At 38.0% G+C, this 26,200-nt stretch overlaps 1 protein-coding gene across 3 annotated transcripts in view; it reads right to left on the bottom strand.

Moving 5' to 3' along the window:
• The window catches only part of LOC111049384 (bifunctional heparan sulfate N-deacetylase/N-sulfotransferase), a 210,934-nt gene that overhangs the window by 120,505 nt on the left and 64,229 nt on the right, over positions 1-26,200 (bottom strand). For all 3 annotated transcript variants that reach the window (XM_039437594.1, XM_039437595.1, XM_039437592.1), the window contains one exon: positions 18,618-18,679. The gene's annotated coding sequence lies outside the window, so the exon portion shown is untranslated. The remainder of the gene's footprint in view (positions 1-18,617; positions 18,680-26,200) is intronic.

The raw sequence follows: 26,200 nt of genomic DNA, 5'->3' as shown, positions 1-26,200 counted from the left end.
TTAGACACTCCAGTCGCTTTGAAAAATCAACTCTCAACTGCTTTATATATTGTTTCAGTGGTTGGGAATTTGCCAAATTATATATAAAATTCATTGAGTAACAAGAAAATATAACAAAACTAGTAGATGACTAGTAAATGAATATGTTAAGATAGAGTTCGATTATAGTTTTCTTCATAAAATGACTCCTATTGAACTACTTATAGATTCAAATATCGGGGCACCGAGCTTCGCTCGGTATAATATTTTTATTAAATTTATTGATAAACAGAACACAATTCTCTAAAATTATCTTGTTTATATTTCACAGCTGACTATAATTATGTCCTCTTATGAATTTCGGGAATGCGATATTTTGATTTTTCACATACTCACTCGCTCACTCACTATTTTACTATCCACAGCTGTTTCAGCCAAGGATGAATTATCCTTTTAATGTCATTCAGCGAGTTTTCCCAAGGATGAGACCTAGTGAAATCGAATTTTCATATCATAAACCTACTATGTTCCAAATTTCGTGAAAATCGTTAGAGCCGTTTTCGAGATTCGTTGAACATAAATATCCAGATATAAATATAAATAACCAGATAAATAACCAGGTATAAAAATACAGAAATTGCTCGCTTAATATAATAATATATAATATATAATAATACTTAATCTGGAGTAAAGGTTCCATATGAAAAATAAGTAATATTTTCAACAAGTGTATGTATATAAGTGTGAACGAGGAACAACAAGTACAATGGATAGGATTCATAGGAATCTTGTGGAGGAGGATTTGAATATTATCAAAGTAAATGGCAGATGGGATGCGAGAAACGGCTGGAGCTGTAGAGCAAACTTTTTATGTATGGGGATTATTCGAATATGCTATGCCAAGTGGTCATTCCTGTTAGCGATTTATGGACTGTTTGATTGAAATTACAAGGTAAGGTCCCAGTTGCACAAAAGCCTGTTAAATTTAAATCATAATTAAATTCCACAAAAACCAATCAGATAAGGTTTTCCTGAAAAGAAGGCTCCTCTGATTGGTTCTCGTGGCGTTAAATAGGGATTTAAAGTTAACAAACTCTTGAGCAATCGGGTATAAAGGTGCGTACAGACTGTCGCTCTGCTCCGCAACCGAACGTCACTCCAGCAGAGCGATTGATGATCGACCGGCGAGCAACAGTGGCTCGACCGTGGAACGCGAGAAGATCTAACATCTTCCGTAACGTTCAAGATGGGTGCGTGGGCGGTGCGACTGTGCTTCGATGGTGGTACGAGGGCGGTACGAGGGAGGAGCGTGCTCGGTGCGGGTTGGAAGCACGAATATGTGTACGCAGCTTAAGATGTCTCGTAATTCAGAAAAAAATGAAATCACATAATACTGTATTAATGTACATAATAATTACAATATAGGGCCTAGTTACATTCCTGAGAAGAAGGCTTCTCTGATTGGTTCACGTGGCATTAAACCGGGATTTAAAGTTAACAAACTTTTGAGCAGCCGGGTAAAAGATGTCTCGTAATTCAGAAAAAATGAAATCACATGATACTGTATTAATGTACATAATAATTACAATATAGGGCCTAGTTACATTCCAAACTACGATACACTAATTACCCTCTATTACAACACATTTCATAATACAAATTCCACAAGCCAGAAGTTTCAAAGACACTCCACTCACTGATCCAGAAATAATTTGTAGAGATATGGCACAAGTTGTACGGCAAGCAACTTGCTCACACCAAAAAATTACAGGCTCACTGCACACTGGGATACGATAGATAGATGAAGATGAAGATACATATAAGTAAAGCCTAAGATAAGGATAGGCTACAGCGCGCCACACCACCACATTATAGGCTCACTGCACACTGGCATAAGACAGAGATGGAGATACATATAAGATAAAGCTTAGGATAAAGATAGGATACAGCGCACTGCTCACCACCACATTCTTGTTCACTTTCTCACTCAAAGATACATACACTTTATACGCCTATACTCTTGTTCACTGTCTCACTCATAGGCTCATAGCACGTCAAAGATACAGCTTGCAAGAAACTCATTCGCATAAAGTAAACTTGCTGTAGCACAGTTCCAGAATAGCTACCGCTTCTGATAATACGAAAAGGTTTCGAATAAATTCCAACTCGAAAGGTAAGTCGTTCAGTCAACACGGGCGATAGAAACATCCGCTGGGAAAGCGAGTAAGAACTTCTCAAGAGGTTAGAGGGCACAGACCTCGTCTAAGCCAGTGTAAACAGACTTATCTGGAGCACTGTACAAACAGTCGCCGCGCCATGCCGTCTAGTCTGGAAACACTCACTACTCACTATGGAGAAATAAATGCCAAAAAACGAAAACCAACTTGATCGAGTGCACAACACGCCATACCGGAGGGCTCAGTTTACCTCACCTTTAAAATGAAACTATTTTTGTTTATGCAATTTCCTTCTGGAATCTAGACCTCCAAGGTGATCTTCATACAGAATTTTTATGGAAAGCACTATTTTTGTAAATGCAATTTCACGTGTATGTGGATCACGAGGTGAACCACATGCAGGATTTATTATGAAAATGGTTGTACTGTTCTCACGATTATGATACAATTCTATGTGGTGGATCAAGTTGTGATCCATGTAAAGTGAAACGAATTTAAATAAAATTGAGATTTCAAGTTGTTTATCTCCAGACCAGCCTTTACTTGATATAAATTCTGGAAATTTTGTGAAGGCATTTCCATATTTTCCATACAGAAACTACAATGCTGGAGTGATGTTTCTAGAATGAAATTTATTTCTGTTGTTTATTTGAAGGATCAAGACATTTTGTAAAGGTATTTCCATATTTTCCTGCAAAGGCTACAATGTAGGAGTCATTTTTCAAGGATGAAATGTATTCTTGTTGTTTATTTGAAACACCAAGACAGGCAAACTCTGAGTTGAATACAAGAGGAAGCATCTTTGGTTCAACGAAGTTTTGGACTGTGGTCTGTTTCTTTTTCCTCAAGTTGATTGTAAATGACAAGTAAATAAATGATGAAATAGAATAAATATTCAACCACTAGCTAGCCTTCTTCATTTAAATAGACAGGAGTAACATTTTTAGAAGATTGGACATTTTTTGCGTTCCACATCGATGCAATCTCATGTATCTGTGCAAGACTTGAATTGATGTATTCAAATTGTATGAAACGACTTGAAATAGTGACGACCGATATCTAGTATCGATTGTTCCACTAATATCTACAGCTATACTCTGTACAAATTAACTTCATACTTGGGAGGGACATGCGCAGCAGAGAAGGCATACAGAGGTGCGGAGTTGCCGTTCCAACCGGCCAGTATTCCTCTAATTTCTCGTGAGTATTCAAGCGCTCATGTTAAACTTACGGAGTTTCCTGTCTGGAATCCTTCAGTCGACTGACTCGACGAATTGGCAACTGCGCTTCCACACATGACTCAATCCATCACTGTAATTGGCTGATCTCCATACATTTCTCGGCGCCGCATATTCCTCCAAGTCTGAAGTTAATTTTCACGGAGTGTAATAGCTTTGTATTTCAAAACTGAAACTCAAATATCAAGCAGCACGAAGAAGTATCCCCTACATTCTGTGAAACAAGCTATATGATTGGTACTTGACTGAACTGCCAAGGCGAGAGTCTGCTATTGGTCAAGAGAGAGACCACGCCAAAAGTGGGTGGAGCATTCAGCTCCAAATGAGTGGCACATTGCTCGGGAAGTATGTTGACTCAGGCAATGAGAAATAACATAACTTAACACTAGTATTGTATTCACGATTGATCAAAAAATGTTTTAAAAATTTCATGATTTGGTCTTATCAGTTAGGACCGAGTCCACCAAAACGAAAACTTGGTTTGAGCGCCAGTTGATTCTAAATGAAAAAAATCTTATTACAAAAGCAATTAAAAATCATCTGACTTAGAACTAACTGTCGCTCAAACCTAGTTTTCGTTTTTGGTCAATTTGGGCCTAAGTCATAAAGTAGAATCATAGAGATACAATAGCGTAAGTTATTGTTTATATGTAAGTTATTGTTACTTATGCTATTGTTTCTCTATGGTAGAATACAATTTAAAACCAGCATTGACATCAATAAGAAAAACAATATTATTTATTAACAAAATATTTATTGGTTCAATAGAAATAATTTATATGAATTTCAGCAACAGTAATAACAGGAATGTAGATATTTTGAACTCTCCAAACAGAGCTTCAACTTGTTCATTACATGATGAATGCTCACTGTAAAATTCCCTTCTTGAAGTAAAATCAAATCCGACAAGATGAGAATCAACAGAACAAACATTACAGCACAAAGACCCCTTCAGTTTCATCCAATTTTGCAGTTTTTGCAAATCCTTTCAGACTAGTTTGATCCTATTTTGCAGTTTTTCGATTGGCTCAGTGCACATAGCGAGAACAAAGAAAGTTTGAAATAAATGGAATCACACGCGTGAAACAAAGAACGACAATGATTGGAGCAGGGAAAGAAGAAGAAGGAGGAAGGAGAGACGGGGAATAAAATTTTCCCTAATCCTCTTATTTAAACGGAAGGGTTGTAATCTGATTTTCCACTTCAAAAAAGAGAAAGGGAAGACGCCAGCGTGTCAAGTCTCATCGGGCGAAACAACACACGGGAAACGGGAAAACTAATTTTCCGCATTTCTCTTTTCATGTCTTGTTGTAAGTATACATATTGGAAAGGGCAGGCCATAAAAAAGCAATACAGAAAATAAGGAAGGAACCACACAATAACACACATGCAGTATGTATATACTCACTCAAGTATATACTACATAGTCAGTATGTCTATATATTTCAAACAAAGTTATGTCTCTGATAGAATCTCAGAATATACAGTAGTAGAGTCGAAGAAAAACAAGGGTAGGCTATAATAATCTTTTGATCTCCAGCTAACGAATTTTACTTCAAATGATATAATTCAGAAGGGAATTAGATATCGAGGAGAAATATATGGCATTTACATAATATATGTATGAATTTCAGATATCGGAAACTGAAATTTGAAAAAATATTTTCATTTCCATGGAACAAAAAATACTCCCACTATTATTCAACTTGAAACAAAACTTTTTGTGTAATTGAGAAGTTGATATTGTGGTAATAATTATTCATATTAAATAAAATGACCAAGAAATTGTTAAAAACCACAGATTTTATTGATAGTTAGAGAGACCGGTTTCGGTTGTTACACCATTGTCAATCTCTGATAAAACAAAACTGATAAGAACATAGACATATAGAGTGAGATAGTAGCAGATAGAAGTTATAATATCTTCTATCGTATATCTGATGGTGGGATCGTTGTAGATATATTACAATAAAACAAGACTTGGAACGATTTGAACAAAATCGAATACTGAAACGAAACCAAACATAACTAAGTAGCCTACAAACTTTTCATAGCAGAAGTTTCACATGTAGGTCAATTTCCTAACCCGTATTAAATTGAACAAACGTTTTCGAAAGTAATATAATAGAAATACACCGTTAATTGAACGGGTCAATGGTAGTAAATTCTTGTACTGTAATCTTAGTCGTAGAAGTTTGAACTTCAAATATCTGGATAAATTCTTAAAACAGAAGAAAACAGTCATGGAGAGAATGATGAATGGATAAATGTAGGCCTCATAATCAAACATCGAAATGAGTAATCACTTTTTCAACTATTATTAAACGAAAATCGAAATTAAATGCTGTAATTCACCCCGAAGACTTCTGCTACTGCAAATATTGACAACAGGGTAAACAGCTAGATGGAAATTCGATTAGCGCTACTATTCAAAAATTATTTGTCAGCCCGGGAATCGAACCCAGTACATCCTAATTGCCGGTCAGAAATGCTCACCCTTACACCAAACTGACAATTTCTGGATAGCAGCGCTCATTTTATACAAAGCCATAGCGGCCAGCCAGTCTACAGATGGACTTTTCCATCTGTAGAATCACTTTTTTCTCTACTCTAATAAGAGACTGTCCGTTTGGTGTAAGGGTAAGCATTCCTGACTAGCAATTGGGAGGTACCGGGTTCGATTCCCGGGCTGGCAACTAATTTTTGGATAGTAGTTCTCATCGAATTTCCATCTAGCTGTTAACCCTGTTGTCAATGTCTACAGTAGCAGAAGTCTCCGGGGTGATTTACATCATTTATTTAGAATCTTCGTTAAATAATAATTATATATTAATAAGCATTTGAATAAATGCATTCTCTATTTAATTCCATCTGTAACTGGTTGGCCGCTATGGCATCGTATAAAATGGGCGCTGCTATCCAGAGATTGTCAGTTGGTGTAAGGGTAAGCATTCCTGACTAGCAATGGGAGGTACCGGGTTCGATTCCCGGGCTGGCAACTAATTTTTGGATAGTAGTTCTCATCGAATTTCCATCTAGCTGTTAACCCTGATGTCAATGTCTGCAGTAGCAGAAGTCTCGGGGTGATTTACAGCATTTATTTAGGATTTTCGTTAAATAATAATTATATATCAATTAGCATTTGAATAAATGCATTCTCTATTTAATTCCATCTGTAACTGGTTGGCCGCTATGGCATCGTATAAAATGGGCGCTGCTATCCAGAGATTGTCAGTTTGGTGTAAGGGTAAGCATTCCTGACTAGCAATTGGGAGGTACCGGGTTCGATTCCCGGGCTGGCAACTAATTTTTGGATAGTAGTTCTCATCGAATTTCCATCTAGCTGTTAACCCTGTTGTCAATGTCTGCAGTAGCAGAAGTCTTCGGGGTGATTTACAGCATTTATTTAGGATTTTCGTTAAATAATAATTATATATCAATTAGCATTTGAATAAATGCATTCTCTATTTAATTCCATTTGTAACCTGGTTGGCCGCTATGGCTTCGTATAAAATGGGCGCTGCTATCCAGAGATTGTCAGTTTGGTGTAAGGGTAAGCATTCCTGACTAGCAATTGGGAGGTACCAGGTTCGATTCCCGGGCTGGCAACTAATTTTTGGATAGTAGTTCTCATCGAATTTCCATCTAGCTGTTAACCCTGTTGTCAATGTCTGCAGTAGCAGAAGTCTTCGGGGTGATTTACAGCATTTATTCAGGATTTTCGTTAAATAATAATTATCTAATAAGAGACTTTAATATTAAGGGATGTTATTGATCAGCAATCTAAAAGTCAGAGAGAAAAAATGTATCACAGAGTGAAACTGAGAGAGAACAAAGCAACATTAGAGAGCACTAAAACCATTATTACAGGACCCCCCGAAATTAAACTGCAATCAAATTTCAAAACAAAATCACTCCCTACCAAACACACTAATTTTCAAACGCATCTGCAATATGCTAGAGTTTGCCATCACATATACATGCCTAATGAGCGACATCCATTTATTTCTTTCCTATTCACTGTCATTGGAGCCATTACGTCATTACTACAACAGAATGCTAAAACCGTGTTCGCTGATTATAAGCCACGGTCGATGTAGCCTACACTGCGCCAGCTCTAATCAATTAATTTATGGCTTTACTACGTTCTGGAAATCATCGCCAAAACAACAGGCTAATAGCTCAACGCCTATAACAGCCTAAAATACGGCATAGCCTATCGTTAATAAGGCTTTTAGCTGCGTACGTAGATTACATGTATTTGTGCGCACTATACACGCATCGAAATACATAGATATAATGAGTACTTGTATTGACTGTCATTAGATTTATTGTCAAATTGGCTGGACAAACAGATGTGAGCTGATGACAGGTGTACGGGTTATCATTTAAATTGCTTCTTCTCACCTTTATCACCTCCTCATCCTTCAACTTCTCCTCCTCCTCCCCCACATCCAACATCTCCTCTCACTCCTACTCCTTCTCCAACCACTCTTCATCCAGCTCCACATCTTCCTACCCCTCCTAACCAACCTCATCCTCCTCCACAAACTCATCATCATCATCCTCCTCCTCCTTCTTCATCTCCTTCCCCATCTCCTTCCTCATCGCCTTCATCTCCTTATACAGTTCAATAGTTATTTTCTTAGTCTATATTATGTAAATTCATCTATAACTTTGCTGTATTGTAAGCTATTGTATACAAGTGTATAAGCCAGTATATATTGTAATCTACATAAATAAAGTACTCAATCAATCAATCAATCAATCCCCCACTGCCACTTTCTCAATCTCTTCTCACTCCTCCTCCTTCCATAACTACACCTCATCCTGCTCTACCTCCTCCTACTTCTCCTACCAACCACATCCTTCTCCTCTTACACTTCCTCCTCCTTCTCTAACTACACCTCATCCTGCTCTACCTCCTCCTACTTCTCCTACCAACCACATCCTTCTCCTCTTTACACTTCATCCTCCTTCTCTAACTACACCTCATCCTGCTCTACCTCCTCCTACTTCTCTTACCAACCACATCCTTCTCCTCTTACACTTCCTCCTCCTTCTCTAACTACACCTAATCCTGCTCTACCTCCTCCTACTTCTCCCACCGAACCTCATCCTCCTCCTCCTCTAACTACACCTCATCCTGCTCTACCTCCTCCTACTTCTCCTACCGAACCACATCCTTCTCCTCTTTACACTTCCTCCTCCTTCTCTAACTACACCTCATCCTGCTCTACCTCCTCCTACTTCTCCCACCAACCACATCCTTCTCCTCTTTACACTTCCTCCTCCTTCTCTAACTACACCTCATCCTGCTCTACCTCCTCCTACTTCTCCTACCAACCACATCCTTCTCCTCTTACACTTCCTCCTCCTCCTCTAAATCCTCCTCCCACCTTTCCACCCCAATAAGCCACCCACGGCTCAAACAAGCTAGCAAATTATAACAATTACTCAATATCGTTGATGATTAGTGTTCGTCGTGCTTGTTTGTAATAAGCTTATATGAAATGCACAAACAGTGGATAGACAGACAACTGCAGGGCATTCTGACTAGCAATTGGGAGGTACGGGTTCGATTCCCGGGCTGGCAACTAATTTTTGGATAGTAGTTCTCATCGAATTTCATCTAGCTGTTAACCTGTTGTCAATGTCTGCAGTAGCAGAAGTCTTCGGGGTGATTTACAGCATTTATTTAGGATTTTCGTTAAATAATAATTATATATCAATTAGCATTTGAATAAATGCATTCTCTATTTAATTCCATCTGTAACTGGTTGGCCGCTATGGCATCGTATAAAATGGGCGCTGCTATCCAGAGATTGTCAGTTTGGTGTAAGGGTAAGCATTCCTGACTAGCAATTGGGAGGTACCGGGTTCGATTCCCGGACTGGCAACTAATTTTTGGATAGTAGTTCTCATCGAATTCCATCTAGCTGTAACCCTGTTGTCAATGTCTGCAGTAGCAGAAGCCTCCGGGGTGATTTACATCATTTATTTAGAATCTTCGTTAAATAATAATATATATTAATAAGCATTTGAATAAATGCATTCTCAATTTAATTCCATCTGTAACTGGTTGGCCGCTATGGCATCGTATAAAATGGGCGCTGCTATCCAGAGATTGTCAGTTTGGTGTAAGGGTAAGCATTCTGACTAGCAATTGGGAGGTACCAGGTTCGATTCCGGGCTGGCAACTAATTTTTGGATAGTAGTTCTCATCGAATTTCCATCTAGCTGTTAACCTGTTGTCAATGTCTGCAGTAGCAGAAGTCTTCGGGGTGATTTACAGCATTTATTTAGGATTTTCGTTAAATAATAATTATATATTAATTAGAATTTGAATAAATGCATTCTCTATTTAATTCATCTGTAACTGGTTGGCCGCTATGGCATCGTATAAAATGGGCGCTGCTATCCAGAGATTGTCAGTTTGGTGTAAGGGTAAGCATTCCTGACTAGCAATTGGGAGGTACCGGGTTCGATTCCCGGGCTGGCAACTAATTTTTGGATAGTAGTTCTCATCGAATTTCCATCTAGCTGTTAACCTGTTGTCAATGTCTGCAGTAGCAGAGTCTTCGGGGTGATTTACAGCATTATTTAGGATTTTCGTTAAATAATAATTATATATCAATTAGCATTTGAATAAATGCATTCTCTATTCCCCGTGGCTGTTGTTGGATCTGCTATCGGGAGCTGCCCCTGGCGATGGGGTACGCCCGCCACCGTAGGGTGGAGGGTACTGGGGAAATAAAATACCCAGAGTTGACAAAAACCAATAAATCGGTCAACGGTCTCAAAGGCGGATGAGGAGAGATCCCAACGGCGGAGAGGGCGGAAGAGCCACAGGGCACTCACTTGCCCTAGGGTGGAGAAATCGACTCTAAAGGCGGGAGAACCCATCAAAGGGTCAACGGCATATGGATGCAGAAGGCAAGGGGAAACCACTGCATTAAAGACCATTATTGGTATCCTTTGTACAATCAGTACAGCAATCATGGATGGGTTAAAACGAAATATTCGGAGGTAAAAGCTCCCCAATCGGATCTCCGGGGGGAGCAGTGGCGAACCAGAACATGAAAGCAAGACTGAAGAGTGTGAGGATCGGAACGTGGAATGCAAGAAGCCTCTTTGCATCGGGAAAGTTGGACAATGTGGTGAAGGGAATGTCAAGACTCAGCATAAACATTCTGGGAATAAGCGATGTCAGATGGCCAGGCAGTGGTAAGTGTAGAACGAATAATGGAGTTTTCTATTACTCAGGAATAGATGACCCAAATCATCGGTATGGAGTGGGAGTAATTATAGATAAGGCTACCAATGCATCGGTTCAGGTTTTACACCATATTCAGAAAGAGTCATGATGTTACAAATAAAAACATGCACAGGACACCTGAACATCATACAAATATATGCACCAACTGCAGACTCGGAGGAAGTAGAAGTCGAGGAGTTCTATGCGGAACTGGAAACAATAATTGCAAGCACTAAGAAAAGTGATGTAACTATAGTAATGGGAGATTTTAATGCTAAAGTAGGCAAAGATAAGGTAGAAGCACATACAGGGGGTTTGGACTGGGTGAGAGAAATGAGAGAGGTGAACGCCTAATACAATTTTGTCAGGAGAAGGATCTAATGGTAGCAAACACCAACTTCAAGCTTCCATATCGTAGATTGTACACCTGGAAATCTCCTGCTGATAATCCAGAAAATATCATCAGAAATCAAATTGACTATATCCTCATCAATAATAGATATAAGAATGCAGTCACATCTACAAAAACCTATCCTGGGGCTGATATCAATTCAGATCACAACCCTGTAGTAGCTAAGTTGCATATTAAAATGAAAAAGATTACAAAACGACCAAGAAATTACATAGACGCAAGACTTCTCAAAACCCAAAAATCTGTGACACTGTGAAGTATGAGGTGAACAAAGCCATGAGAGAGTTTAATGTATCACAGGTAGACAATGTAGAAGGAAAGTGGGATGAGGTACAAGTGACCTTAAGAGAAATAGCGACGAGTCACCTGGTAGATAAGGAACCCCAAAGGAAGAAGAAAGCATGGATGACATCTGAAATTCTGGATCTTATGGAAGAAAGAAGGAAGAGCAAGGGAAAGGAGAAAGAATATAGAGAATTACAGAAGAGAATTCAAAAGAGGATAAGAGAGGCTAAGGAAGAGTATCTGACATTGCAATGTGAAGAAATAGAAGTATTGGAAAGAATTTTGACAGCTTCCATGTGCATAAGAAGGTTAAAGAAATGGCTGGATGTCGCAAAAGCAGAGCGAGTTCAAATATAATAAAGAATAAGGACGGGAGTATTATAACTGATGTGAAGGAAAAACTAAAGAGATGGAAAGCATATCTCTCAGAGCTCTTCCAAGACGAAAGACCGGTAAGACCAGTTGTAAAGAGAGGGGAAGTACATTTGAAGATATTGAGATCTGAAGTGGAATATGCTCTAAAAGTGATGAAAGCAGGTAGAGTTGCAGGTCCAGATCAGATCCCCATCAAGCTCTTTGATGAAGATGTAATTGATATTCTTGTGAACCTCTTTAATTATATTTATGAGAAGGGAGAAATCCCCACACAATGGTTGATCTCCACTTTTGTACTCATTCCTAAGAAACCTAACCCAAGGGAGTGCTCTGATTATAGATCTATTGCGCTTATGAGCCATACCTAAAGTTGTTTCTAAAAATTATACACAAAAGGATATTTAGAAAACTTGAGGAAGGGATAAGCAATACCCAATTGGCTTTCGAGAAGGGCTCGGAACAAGAGAGGCTTTTTGGGGTGAATGTGCTTTTCCAGAGATGCCTAGACATGAATCAAGACGTTATGCCTGTTTATAGATTTTGAAAAGGCATTTGACAAGGTAAGGCATGGAGTGATGTACAGGTTGCTTGACAACAAGGAATTGATGCAGGCGATATAAGAATAATCAGCAATCTTTATTGGGGTCAGAAGGCGGCTGCAAGAATAGACAATCAATTGACCGAGGAAATCGAGATCCGCCGAGGGTAAGACAGGGCTGTATTTTGTCTCCACTCCTTTTCAATGTCTACAGCGAAGCTATCTTCAATGAAGTCTTGGAGGAGGAGTTGGCGGGCATAATTATAAATGGAGAAGCCATAAATAATATAAGGTATGCTGATGACACTGTCTTGTTGACAAGCAATATGGAGGATATGCAAAGATTGATCCAAAAATTGCATGACAGATGTGGTGAATTTGGTTTGAAATTGAATCTGGAAAAAACCAAATTAATGGTGGTCAGGAAAGCCTTGAATAGACAAATTCAGACAAACCTAATGGTGGACGGTACAGTCATAGAAAGGGTCCATAAGTATAGATATCTGGGGACGTGGGTAGAGGAAAGTGGGGATTCGACGGGAGAGATAAGAAAACGGATTGAGATGGCCAGATCGACATTTGTAAAAATGAAAAAACTGTTCACGAGCCGGGACATAAATATAGAATGAAAATGAGGATGTTACGCTGTTACGTGTTTTCCACTCTCTTGTATGGGATGGAATCATGGACCCTCAAAAAGAGCCATATGGATAAGCTGGAAGCCTTTGAGATGTGGTGCTACCGCAGGATGTGGCGGATTCCATGGACGGATAGAGTCACGAACATGGAAGTCCTAGAGAGAATGAAGAAACAATGTGAAATTGTTTACACCATAAAAAAGAGAAAACTCCTGTATCTTGGACATCTTATGAGAAGCCACAAATATATACTCTCCAGAATATAGTCAAGAAAAATCAGTGGAAAAGGAGTGTTGGAAGGCGACGTGTTTCTGGCTTAAAAATTTGAGGGATTGGTTTGACTGCAGCAGCAAAGACTTGTTCCGAGCGGCAGTGAATAAGATCCGATTGCTGTGCTGATAGCGAACCACCGATAGGAGACGCACTAGAAGAAGAAGAAGATTCTCTATTCAATTCCATCTGTAACCTGGTTGGCCGCTATGGCTTCGTATAAAATGGGCGCTGCTATCCAGAGATTGTCAGTTTGGTGTAAGGGTAAGCATTCCTGACTAGCAATTGGGAGGTACCGGGTTCGATTCCCGGGCTGGCAACTAATTTTTGGATAGTAGTTCTCATCGAATTTCCATCTAGCTGTTAACCCTGTTGTCAATGTCTGCAGTAGCAGAAGTCTTCGGGGTGATTTACAGCATTTATTTAGGATTTTCGTTAAATAATAATTATATATCAATTAGCATTTGAATAAATGCATTCTCTATTTAATTCCATCTGTAACCTGGTTGGCCGTTATGGCTTCGTATAAAATGGGCGCTGCTATCCAGAGATTGTCAGTTTGGTATAAGGGTAAGCATTCCTGACTAGCGATTGGGAGGAACCGGGTTCGATTCCCGGGCTGGCAACTAATTTTTGGATAGTAGTTCTCATCGAATTTCCATCTAGCTGTTAACCCTGTTGTCAATGTCTGCAGTAGCAGAAGTCTTCGGGGTGATTTACATAATATATGTATGAATTTCAGATATCGGAAACTGAAATTTGAAAAAGTATTTTCATTTCCATGGAACAAAAAATACTTCCACTATTATTCAACTTGAAACAAAACTTTTGTGTAATTGAGAAGTTGATATTGTGGTAATAATTATTCATATTAAATAAAATGACCAAGAAATTGTTAAAAACCACAGATTTTATTGATAGTTAGAGAGACCGGTTTCGGTTGTTACACCATTGTCAATCTCTGATAAAACAAAACTGATAAGAACATAGACATATAGAGTGAGATAGTAGCAGATAGAAGTTATAATATCTTCTATCGTATATCTGATGGTGGGATCGTTGTAGATATATTACAATAAAACAAGACTTGGAACGATTTGAACAAAATCGAATACTGAAACGAAACCAAACATAGCTAAGTAGCCTACAAAGTTTTTCAGAGCAGAAGTTTCACATGTAGGTCAATTTCCTAACCTGTATTAAATTGAACAAACGTTTTCGAAAGTAATATAATAGAAATACACCGTTAATTGAACGAGTCAATGGTAGTAAATTCTTGTACTGTAATCTTAGTCGTAGAAGTTTGAACTTCAAATATCTTGATAAACTCTTAAAACAGAAGAAAGCAGTCATGGAGAGAATGATGAATGAATAAATGTAGGCCTCATAATTAAACATCAAAATGAGTAAAATGAGTAATCACTTTTTCAATTATTATTATTAAACGAAAATCCAAATTAAATGCTGTAATTCACCCCGAAGCCTACTGCTACTGCAAATATTGACAACAGGGTAAACAGCTAGATGGAAATTCGATGAGCGCTACTATTCAAAAATTATTTGTCAGCCCGGGAATCGAACCCAGTACATCCTAATTGCCGGTCAGGAATGCTTACCCTTACACCAAACTGACAATTTCTGGATAGCAGCGCTCATTTTATACGAAGCCATAGCGGCCAGCAAGTCTACAGATGGATATCCATCTGTAGAATCACTTTTTTCCCTACTCTAATAAGAGACTGTCAGTTGTAAGGGTAAGCATTCCTGACTAGCAATTGGGAGGTACCGGGTTCGATTCCCGTGCTGTGCAACTAATTTTTGTATGGTAGTTCTCATCGAATTTCCATCTAGCTGTTAACCCTGTTGTCAATGTCTGCAGTAGCAGAAGTCTTCGGGGTGATTTACAGCATTTATTCAGGATTTTCGTTAAATAATAATTATCTAATAAGAGACTTTTAATATTAAGGGATGTTATTGATCAGCAATCTAAAAGTCAGAGAGAAAAAATGTATCACAGAGTGAAACTGAGAGAGAACAAAGCAACATTAGAGAGCACTAAAACCTTTACTACAGGACCCCCCGAAATTAAACTGCAATCAAATTTCAAAACAAAATCACCCCCTACCAAACACACTAATTTTCAAACGCATCTGCAATATGCTAGAGTTTGCCATCACATATACATGCCTAATGAGCGACATCCATTAATTTCTTTCCTATTCACTGTCATTGGAGCCATTACGTCATTACTACAACAGAATGCTAAAACCGTGTTCACTGATTATAAGCCACGGTCGATGTAGCCTACACTGCGCCAGCTCTAATCAATTAATTTATGGCTTTACTACGTTCTGGAAATCATCGCCAAAACAACAGGCTAATAGCTCAACGCCTATAACAGCCTAAAATACGGCATAGCCTATCGTTAATAAGGCTTTTAGCTGCGTACGTAGATTACATGTATTTGTGCGCACTATACACGCATCGAAATACATAGATATAATGAGTACTTGTATTGACTGTCATTAGATTTATTGTCAAATTGGCTGGACAAACAGATGTGAGCTGATGACAGGTGTACGGGTTATCATTTAAATTGCTTCTTCTCACCTTTATCACCTCCTCATCCTCAACTTCTCTCCTCCTCCCCCACATCCAACATCTCCTCTCACTCCTACTCCTTCTCCAACCACTCTTCATCCAGCTCCACATCTTCCTACCCCTCCTAACCAACCTCATCCTCCTCCACAAACTCATCATCATCATCCTCCTCCTCCTTCTTCATCTCCTTCCCCATCTCCTTCCTCATCGCCTTCATCTCCTTATACAGTTCAATAGTTATTTTCTTAGTCTATATTATGTAAATTCATCTATAACTTTGCTGTATTGTAAGCTATTGTATACAAGTGTATAAGCCAGTATATATTGTAATCTACATAAATAAAGTACTCAATCAATCAATCAATCAATCCCCCACTGCCACTTTCTCAATCTCTTCTCACTCCTCCTCCTTCCATAACTACACCTCATCCTGCTGTACCCTCCTTCTTCTCCCACCCAACCTCATCCACCTCCTCTTTACACTTCCTCCTCCTTCTCTAACTACACCTCATCCTGCTCTACCTCCTCCTACTTCTCCTACCAACCACATCCTTCTCCTCTTTACACTTCATCCTCCTTCTCTAACTACACCTCATCCTGCTCTACCTCCTCCTACTTCTCTTACCAACCACATCCTTCTCCTCTTACACTTCCTCCTCCTTCTCTAACTACACCTAATCCTGCTCTACCTCCTCCTACTTCTCCCACCAACCACATCCTTCTCCTCTTCACACTTCCTCCTCCTCCTCTAACTACACCTCATCCTGTTCCAATTCTCCTACTTCTCCCACCGAACCTCATCCTCCTCCTCCTCGTTCTCCTCCAACTACTCCTCACCCCTGCTTCACCACCTCCTACTTCAACTACTCAACCTCAACCTCCTCCAACACCTCCTCATCTCCTTCCTCCTTTTCCTCTTCCTCCTCCTCCTCTAAATCCTCCTCCCAACTTTCCACCCCAATAATCCACCCACGGCTCAAACAAGCTAGCAAATTATAACAATTACTCAATATCGTTGATGATTAGTGTTCGTCGTGCTTGTTTGTAATAAGCTTATATGAAATGCACAAACAGTGGATAGACAGACAACTGCAGGGCATGCTTACTTGCTAATTACATACTGCTGTGAATGTGACATTGTTTGTTGTTTACTGATTAAATTGGGTGTGGTAAGGGCAGCCAGTGGGGACCTAGTTACTGATTAAAATAAATTGTCGAAAAATAGCGATTTGGATTCTCCAAGATTTTAAAAAGAGATTAGAATGGACATTTTCTAGCTGAAGGAAATTACAGAATCTGAAATTATATAAATTGATGCAAAAAAGTTCAGAGGCACAGTATTATCTTATAAAGAAGCAGGTGATAACATGATTGTATTCCCTAATAATCTCTTGTCAAAGTAAAGAAAAATGATAAATACGAGAACTGAAAGTTGGATGAATTATTTTTGCAATCTGACAATACAGCATTTTGCTGTAACGAGCAATCCTATATTGCTCTTATAAAAAACTATAAAATCCTGACCAAATAAATAGGAAATAATAAATTATGCAACAAAAAAGTGATGAACAACGTGAACTACTGTAATTCCAAAAGAAGTCAGTAATTATTTGAGTAAGGTTGTGTATCGTGATTACATGTATGATATCCTTGTGCTTGATCATTGTTCCAATAAGGTGGGGTCATAGTTTGAGGAGAATTACAGCATAGGCATTATGCAAATTGAACAAGGATGGTCAAGGAGAAAGCGAGATTCTCTTCGAAACACGAACACATTCAAAAGTGAAGTGATTGTCTATTCATCCGTGGAAATTTAAACAATAGTTTTCAAGAGAAACCCGATTTCTTTCAAATCTTGAGAATAAAACGACTTTGAAAATGTCACAAGTCACAACCACTTGTATTGGAGTAATGAACAACTGGTCTTAGATGTTACTCCACTTTCAATTTCTAATGAATCCCAACTAACTGTACTGAAGTCTACTTCTTTTCACTAGATATAGTTCATTTTTGAAAATAGGTAACAAGTGTATTAATAATTTTTTTTTAATGAATAATAGATTGTACCATCACCTTTCTTCTTCTTTCTTCTTTATCTGGCTCTACAGTCCTTGGCCTCCTCTACATGACGCCTTCATACATCCCGCTCTTGTGCTCCCTGCCGCCAGTTCGCCACACCTAACACACGGAGATCTTCCACCACATCGCTGATCCATCTTCTTCTTGGCCTTCCTCTTTCTCGGGTGCCCATCATCCTTTCATCAAGCAGCTTTTGTGGTACTCTTTCATCATTCATTCTTACCACGTGACCCAGCCATTCTATTCTTTTTGCTTTGATACACCTTATAATATTTCTTTCGCCAATTGATTCATCAAACTCATTGTTAAATCTGGCTCTCCAATTTCCTTCAACGCAGACTGGTCCCCATATCCTCCTGTACATCTTTCTCTCGAAAGACCTCAAAGCTCTTTCATCTCTATTCAAAATAGTCCACGTTTCAGCTCCATAAGTCACAACCGGCCTTATCAATGTTTTGTACATCTTTACCTTGGTTTGCCTAGAAATCAGTCTGCTTTTGAAAATTTTCTGATTAGCATAATATGCCCGATTGCCCATCATAATTCGAGTGGAGATTTCATACTAGTTTTGCCATCACCTTTAAGCTACCTAAAAACGGGAGAAAGAAGAATTGATACAATAATATTGAGATATCAGTTCAATAATTATCCGTCGTAAGAACTTTAATTCACATTGTAAAGATCAATACGTGAAGTAGCCCTACAGTCTACCCGCAATTATTTCACAGTATCTAACTGAACAAAAAGCAGTAAGAGAGTGTACTTACAAGATAATACTGATCAACGTAGCTTCCCATAAGCATCATTTGTTATTGGGGGCACAGCATTCCTGAAACAAAAGAAAAAAATTAAAATCATCATCAGAATTGAAACAAGGTAGTGAGTGACAAGCAACATCAAAAAGTGCATTTTCGTTCGTGCGCAAACTTCCGATGAGAAGCATTGTTGACATTCATATGTCAAAATTTTCAAGTGTGCTAGAACAGCTGATCAAATAACTTCTCATTATTCGTGTTTATTATTCAATAATCAAAACATTTCTAATAATATCAAAAAATTGCCATTTCAAAGTATAATATTAAAAAAACACTTCACTTGAATGGGTTACTTTTTTACAAATTATTGGAAACAATATGAAAACTTGTAGTACCCTTGATTATTTAAAACTTTAAAATATTACAAGTCGTAAGTCATATGTATTTCACTCCTGTTTGCAGACAAGATTTTTCTTAAGCAAACAGTATTGTATTCAATGATCTGTAATATCATTTGTATAATGGAATTTGTCATGTAAGCGATATCATTGAATAAAAATTGATTTGATATTACAAGTTTCAAATAATAAAGGGTACTACAAGTTTTCATATTGTTTATATTAATTTATAATATCCAACCTCCCCCATTAAAACATAATTGAACATAATCGTTTAGGTTATTTAGACAATTTGAAATCCACCCAATCTGAGATCCTCACCCAGTCGTGGTCGACGACGGCATTTACGCACAAACCAAAACCCAGCTTAAGTTTAACCTCAAGTTCAAGGCGATTCACTGATAAATACGGATTCTAGTGTGCGGTGTAACGCCAATCTATGTTTACCATGAAGATTTGGTTGTGTTTATTATAATGTGTAATCATGGATTGAACCGACAGCTGATAAATCTCCGTTTAAACTGAGATTGTGCATATGGCTCGGAGTGAATAATGAATTCAATTTTTACTTTCCTTGCCCAATTACCTACCATAGGTAAAGAAAGTATTGCTTTCCGAAAAAAATTAAGGTACCTCAATTTGTAAATTTCTATACGTTTCGAGATCCCCTGAGTCCAAAAAAGTGGTTTTTGGGTATTGGTCTGTATGTGTGTGTGTGTGTGTGTGTGTGTGTGTGTGTGTGTGTGTGTGTGTGTGTGTGTGTGTGTGTGTGTGTGTGTGTGTGTGTGTGTGTGTGTGTGTATATGAGTGTATGTGCGTCTGTGTACACGAAATCTCATCTCCCAATTAACGGAATGGCTTGAAATTTGGAACTTTAGGTCCTTCCCCTATAAGGATCCGACACGAACAATTTCGATCAAATGCAATTCAAGATGGCGGCTAAATTGACGAAAATGTTGTCAAAAACTGGGTTTTTCGCAATTTTCTCGGAAATGGCTCCAACGATTTTGATCAAATTCATACCTAAAATAGTCATTGTTAAGCTTTATCAACTGCCACAAGTCCCATATCTGTAAAAATTTCAGGAGCTGCGCCCCATCTATGCAAAGTTTGATTTAAGATTCCCAATTATCAGGCTTCAGATACAATTTAAACAAAACATTTCGAGTGGAAAAGATCGAGCATGTGAATCTCTACATTTAATGTAGAGTAACATTTTAACCTAAAATTAAAAATAAGCTCGAAATTCGAGAAAATTATTATTTCAATTGCAAACTGTTGGCAACTTCTATAAAATCATTCACTATGAAGAGATAGCAGACCTCGTGTGCCTCCAGCGTTATTGTCCTGTCACCAGCTGGCTCAAATCTTTGAATAGTAGACTTGAGATGCGCGGGAACACTAGCGTCACGTGATCAATTTTCATAACGGCAAGGAAAGTTGTGTGAGTGCGCCACACCAGATTTTTACACCGGATAACTACTCCACTAAACATGAGTTTATAGAATTTACATTCTATATCATCTGTTTATAGCATGTGAAAGGATTGTTCTCCATAAAGCTCAGTAATGTAGAGTGAAAATATTGGGTAACGATCTATGAAATTGGCTCACTATGAATATTGAACGCATGTGCTGGGTGCTGTATGCTGGGTACCATTAGTGTTGAAACTGGTGACTTGTGAGAGCATTGACTTGACAGCAGCCATGATCGATTAATCTGCATAAGATAATGACTAATTTAGCTCCACCCGAATATCCAAGTACCTCACACACATATTGTACACGTGCTGTAAATTGAGTGAGCTAGTCACAATTGATTTGGGGTTGAAGTTCAATCTCTTAGAAGTCAAGTACAACACCCTTCCCTCCATTGTGAATTATCAATTAATTACTACATGTTACCCAGTTCACATAGTCCCCCCTATATGTGGTTTTTGTCTTCTACCTGCATATTACATGGACATATCAATTCTCATGTAATATTCTTATCTTCTATACTATGATAAAGGAAAGAACGTATACACGTGTAAAGGATAGGAGAATTATGCTTGACGCATCATACGAACTACTGAACTACTGGACTGATTCACTTGAAATGTTGCATATAAATTAATTGACCGGGAATTCTTATAGGCCTATTTTCAATTCTTCCAGATTTCATTACGTCAAGTTTTCAGTTTGTCAAGTTTTGAAATAGACACACTTGCGGAGCACTGGTTAGTGGTTACCTGCTAGTATTCTTATACAATGGGTATACTTGCATGTATTCCTAAATGGGTGTTTCCTCTTTTTTCATTCCAGCACACTACACCATTAAGCAATTTTATTTTTTGTTTTTAATTGTTACTCTCCCAATTTCGATGTATTTTATGTGTTGTAGATGAGTTGAGACACTGTCAATTTGTACAAATTTCAAGTTACTACAACCATTAAAATGTATGTAAATTTTGTAATTTTGCAAAAAAATTTTTTTTTAATTTGAATGATTATTAAAATTATTCTTTTTTCTCTCTTACTAGTACGATTATTAAACTTTTCCAAGAATTAGATACTGTTGTTGTAGATTGACTGATAGAAAAGACTCTCAAGTTCCAACCATCCCTATTTAAAAAATGATTTTGATAGACATATATTATATCAATCAATTATCATAATTGGCAATCAAAAATGAAAAGCGATGCTCCATTGATAACTGAGAGGAGAAATACCCACACTAAAATGATTGGCATCATCCAATTCTATATCTACTTTTAATTGAGAAAAAAACAGACATCAATAATCTGATCATTCCATTTATTCAATTTATAATGGAATGATTTGAAACGAAATTGTCATGAATTAACTCAATTTTTGATACACTGTTATATTCAGAGATTGATAGAATCAATTTAAAATAATTAATAGAATCCATTTAAAATATAACAAGAGATTGAAGCAACTGATCAGTGTCGGATAGACACGTCAAGCTTCGATTCCAGGTGCCTAGAAACACTCACAGTCCAATGACTTCATGTATAATTTATTATGACAATAATAGTTATTTCAACTTCATTCATTATTGTAGGATTAGTTATGTAATGAAGTTAGAGAGGAATTTTTAATTCTAAATACGTTTAATAAAGTCATCTCAGAGACCCTGTCATTGATCTGGAACAAACTGAATACTCTGACACCACCAGAACGGAGCCAGTCAGTTCACTCGGCATTATTTTTATTCATTTTTTTAAGATAAAAAATGTGAAGCAACACTCATAGTTCAAGCATCACAGAGAGCAGCACAATCCACATTGAGGGAGCGAATTTTCGGATGGCGCCCGATACATTAGTGTTGCTGGGAAGGCTGGTGTCAAAAGAAGAACAACCCAACAAAGGTTATTATGTAAATTGTTTGTGTGTGTGACGTTGAAAGAAAAGGCATGACTGCGCTCAAATGACACATGTAAATGGCGAGTGGAGAGAGAGAGAGAGAGATAGATGGAGAAAGAGAGAGAGAATGATAGAGGAAGAGAGAAAGAGTGAGTAAGTGACAAATGGAAGATAAGTGAGAGCTGAATGAAAAATGGAGAGACAGGTGAGGGAGGCTTGATCAGGTGCAGTGCGTTGGGACAACTCAGGAATCGGGCATCACAATGAAAAATCACTGACAACACAGCCAGATCTCTCAAGTGAATGGAGGAGAGGAGATTGAACTAGAGGCGCCAAGAAAATGAATGGAAGCGTGAAAGAAAAGGAGGGAGAAGAATATGGAGAAGAAGAAGTAGAGGAAGTAGAAGAAAAAGAAGCAGGAGAAGGAGACGTAGGAGAAAAAAATGAAGAAGTGAAGAAGAAGAAAAAAAGAACAAGGACAAAGAGAAGAAGTAGTAGAATAAGTCAAAGAGAAGAGGAACAAGAGGGAGAGAAGAGGTAGGAGGAGAAAAAGAAGAGTAAAATAAAGAAGACGAAGAAAAAAAGAATATGGAGAAAAATAAAAAGAAGATGAAGTGTGAGAACGGAATGTAGGAATGGAAGCAAGAGAGAAAATGGGAATGAATGAGATAAATGAGACAGAAAAAGGAGAAGAGAGGGAGGAAGAATAAGAAAAAGAAGAAGCAGGAGAAGGAGACGTTAAAAAAGAAAAGGAAGAAGTGAAGGATAAGAAGAAAAGAACAAGGACAAAGAGAACGAGAAGAGGAAGAAGAAAAAGAAGAGTAAATAAAGAAGACGAAGAAAAAAAAAAGAATATGGAGAAAAATAAAAAGAAGATGAAGTGTGAGAACGGAATGTAGGAATGGAAGCGAAAGAGAAAATGGGAGTGAATGAGATAAATGAGAGAGAAAAAGGAGAAGAAGAGGGGGAGGTAGAAGAAGAAGAGGAAGCAAGAGAAGGATACGTAAAAGAAGAAAAGGAAGAAGTGAAGGGAAAAAGAAAATAAGAACAAGAACAAAGATAAAGAGAAGAGGAACAAGAGGAAGAGAAGAGGAAGTAGGAGAAAAAGAAGAGTAAATAAAGAAGACAAAGAAAAAAAAAGAATATGAAGAAAAATAAAAAGAAGATGAAGCGTGAGAACGGAATGTAGGAATGAAAGAGAAATAGGAAATAGGAGTGAATGACATAAATGAGAGAGAAAAAGGGAGTAATTGAGATAAATGAGAGAGAAAAAGGAGAAGAAGAGGGGGGAGAAGTTGAAATTGGAGACAACGAAGAAAAGGAGAACAGGAGAGATAGGAAGAAAAGAGGATGAAGGGTAATCAGAAGAGTATAATAAAGAAGACAAATAAAAGAAGAAGAAAAACAGATGATGAAGAATAGGTAATAGAAGATAAGCGAGAATGGGATGTAGAAATAAAAGGAGAGAAACAAAAGGAAAACAAGAATAACAAGAACCAAGAGAACAGTTAAGAAGAGAAGGAGAAGGAGGAGAGCGATGATGTTGAAGAAGATTATGATGATGAGGAGGATGAGGAGGATGAGGAGGTGAAGGAGGAGGAGATAACGTTGAGGAGGAGGAGGAGACGCCGAAAAAGAAAGAAGAGGAGAAAAATGAAATGGAAGCGGCAAACAAAAAGGTAATAATGATGGAGGAGATGATCAGTCCAGACTACAATAATTATGTGAATGATAATTTGAAGACAGGAGAAAGAGAAAAATGTAGAGTCCATGAGGGAGGCGGAGAGTGAAAAAATGAGAAAGAAAAATAGATCAACGAGTCAACAGAAAGGGAGAGACGAAACGGAAAAACGAAACAATGAAGACGGAAAAGGAGAGAAGAAGAAGTAATGAATGAAGAAGGGAAGGTGTGGCGCAGAGGGTGATAAAGAACGTCAGGTGAAGAAGAGGCCGAAAGAAGAGTATGGCGTCCTATATCTTCCGTGGGTCTATTATTCTTCATTTCTCAAGCGACTAGAAAGAAAGAGAGAGAACACGTGAGAGCATTGACGGACAGGTCAGAGACAGAAGAGTTGATGACAGACGAAAATCAGAGAGCACCGGATGAAGAAAGAGTGCTCTCCAAGACTAGTTTCTTCATTCATTATTTTGACACACAACAGATCTCTAGAAGAATTCATTCCTATTCTAAAACTATTGAGGAGCCAGTATTAAATCTACTTTTTACTTTCCTTGCCCTATTACCATAATAGGTAAGGAAAGTATTGCTTTCCAAAAAAAATTAAGGTACTCAAATTTGTAAATTTCTGTACGTTTCAAGGTCCCCTGAGTCCAAAAAACACTAATAATGAAAAGTTCTTTGATCAGCTGTGTCTTAGCACACTTGAAATTTGGCCAATCTGAATGTCAAAGTCAACAATGCTTGTCGTCGTTGACTTCGGAAGTTTAGGATAGAAGTTCTATCCTACTCTGAAAATCTAATTTGAATAGTTTATAATATATATCTTATCTGTATTTTATTCATCCAAATAAAATGATAGTATCTTATTGCAGAATACTTATTCAATTCTAGAAGCATAAACTGATTCCGTTTCATAAACCATTTTGTAAACACGTTCACATCAAATCAGAATCAGCTGACTTCAAGGTTATTTTACAGCCCTGGGCCGTAAAACTTTCACCGGCCTGGTCAGAAAACAATCATTTTCGGCCTCCATATGACGCACGAAAACCAGCTCATTACATCCAAGTGGGGCGAAAACAGTTTTACATGTGGTTCTAAAACTCGCCTACAATATTGAGTTTACAACGGTATAGGACAGTCTACGGTATAGACTACGGTTTACAACGGTAAAGGTCACATGGAACTAATTTCACTTAGGCTCAACTCACACTTACACGACTCGTAAGAAACGAAAAGAGACTCGACTCTAGTCGAGAGCATGTAAATGGTGACAGTCGCGGAGACCAGAATCGACTGGTCTGAGTGTCACCATTTGGAAACACATGCTCTCGACTAGAGTCGAGTCTCTTCTCGACTTGAGTCGCGTAAGTGTGAGTAGAGCCTTAAACTTTGCGCTTATGCATGTGTGATTGATGGGGTGATCAAAACGCTCATACCATGATTCAAAACCACGACCAGGCATACAATAGCAGTCTGAAGCATCAGTCCACTATACCACATCAGCACAATTTGTCCCCGCCTCATTCAGTATAGACTTCATCTGATACTCTATAACTCAAGTTCAACCTCATTTATGAATAAGTCAAATTATTGTTTCTCTTTCCTGACATTACAAACGTATCATACAGTCCATTTCGAACTATTTTCAACGTGTGTGTGTGTGTGTGTGTGTGTGTGTGTGTGTGGTGTGTGTGTGTGTGGTGTGTGTGTGTGTGTGTGTGTTTGTGTGTGGATGAGTGTATGTGCGTCTGTGTACACGATATCTCATCTCCCAATCAACGGTATGACTTGAAATTTGGAACTTAAGGTCCTTACAATATAAGGATCCGACACGAACAATTTCGATCAAATGCAATTCAAGTTGGCGGCTAAAATGGGGAAAATGATGTCAAAAACTGGGGTTTTCGCGATTTTCTCAAAAACGGCTCCAACGATTTTGATTAAATTCATACCTAAAATAGTCATTGATAAGCTCTATCAACTGCCACAAGTCCCATATCTGTAAAAATTTCAGGAGCTCCACCCCATCTATGCAAAGTTTGATTTTAGATTCCCAATTATCAGACTTGATACAATTTAAACAAAAAAAAATGAGTGGAAAAGATTCAGCATGAGAATCTCTACAATTAATGTTCAGTAAAATTT

Source organism: Nilaparvata lugens, chromosome 11 (genome assembly GCF_014356525.2).
Source record: "Nilaparvata lugens isolate BPH chromosome 11, ASM1435652v1, whole genome shotgun sequence".
NCBI lineage: Eukaryota > Metazoa > Arthropoda > Insecta > Hemiptera > Delphacidae > Nilaparvata > Nilaparvata lugens.
The sequence above is the reverse complement of the archived record's forward strand: the minus strand, read 5'-3'. Positions and strand labels throughout refer to the sequence as shown.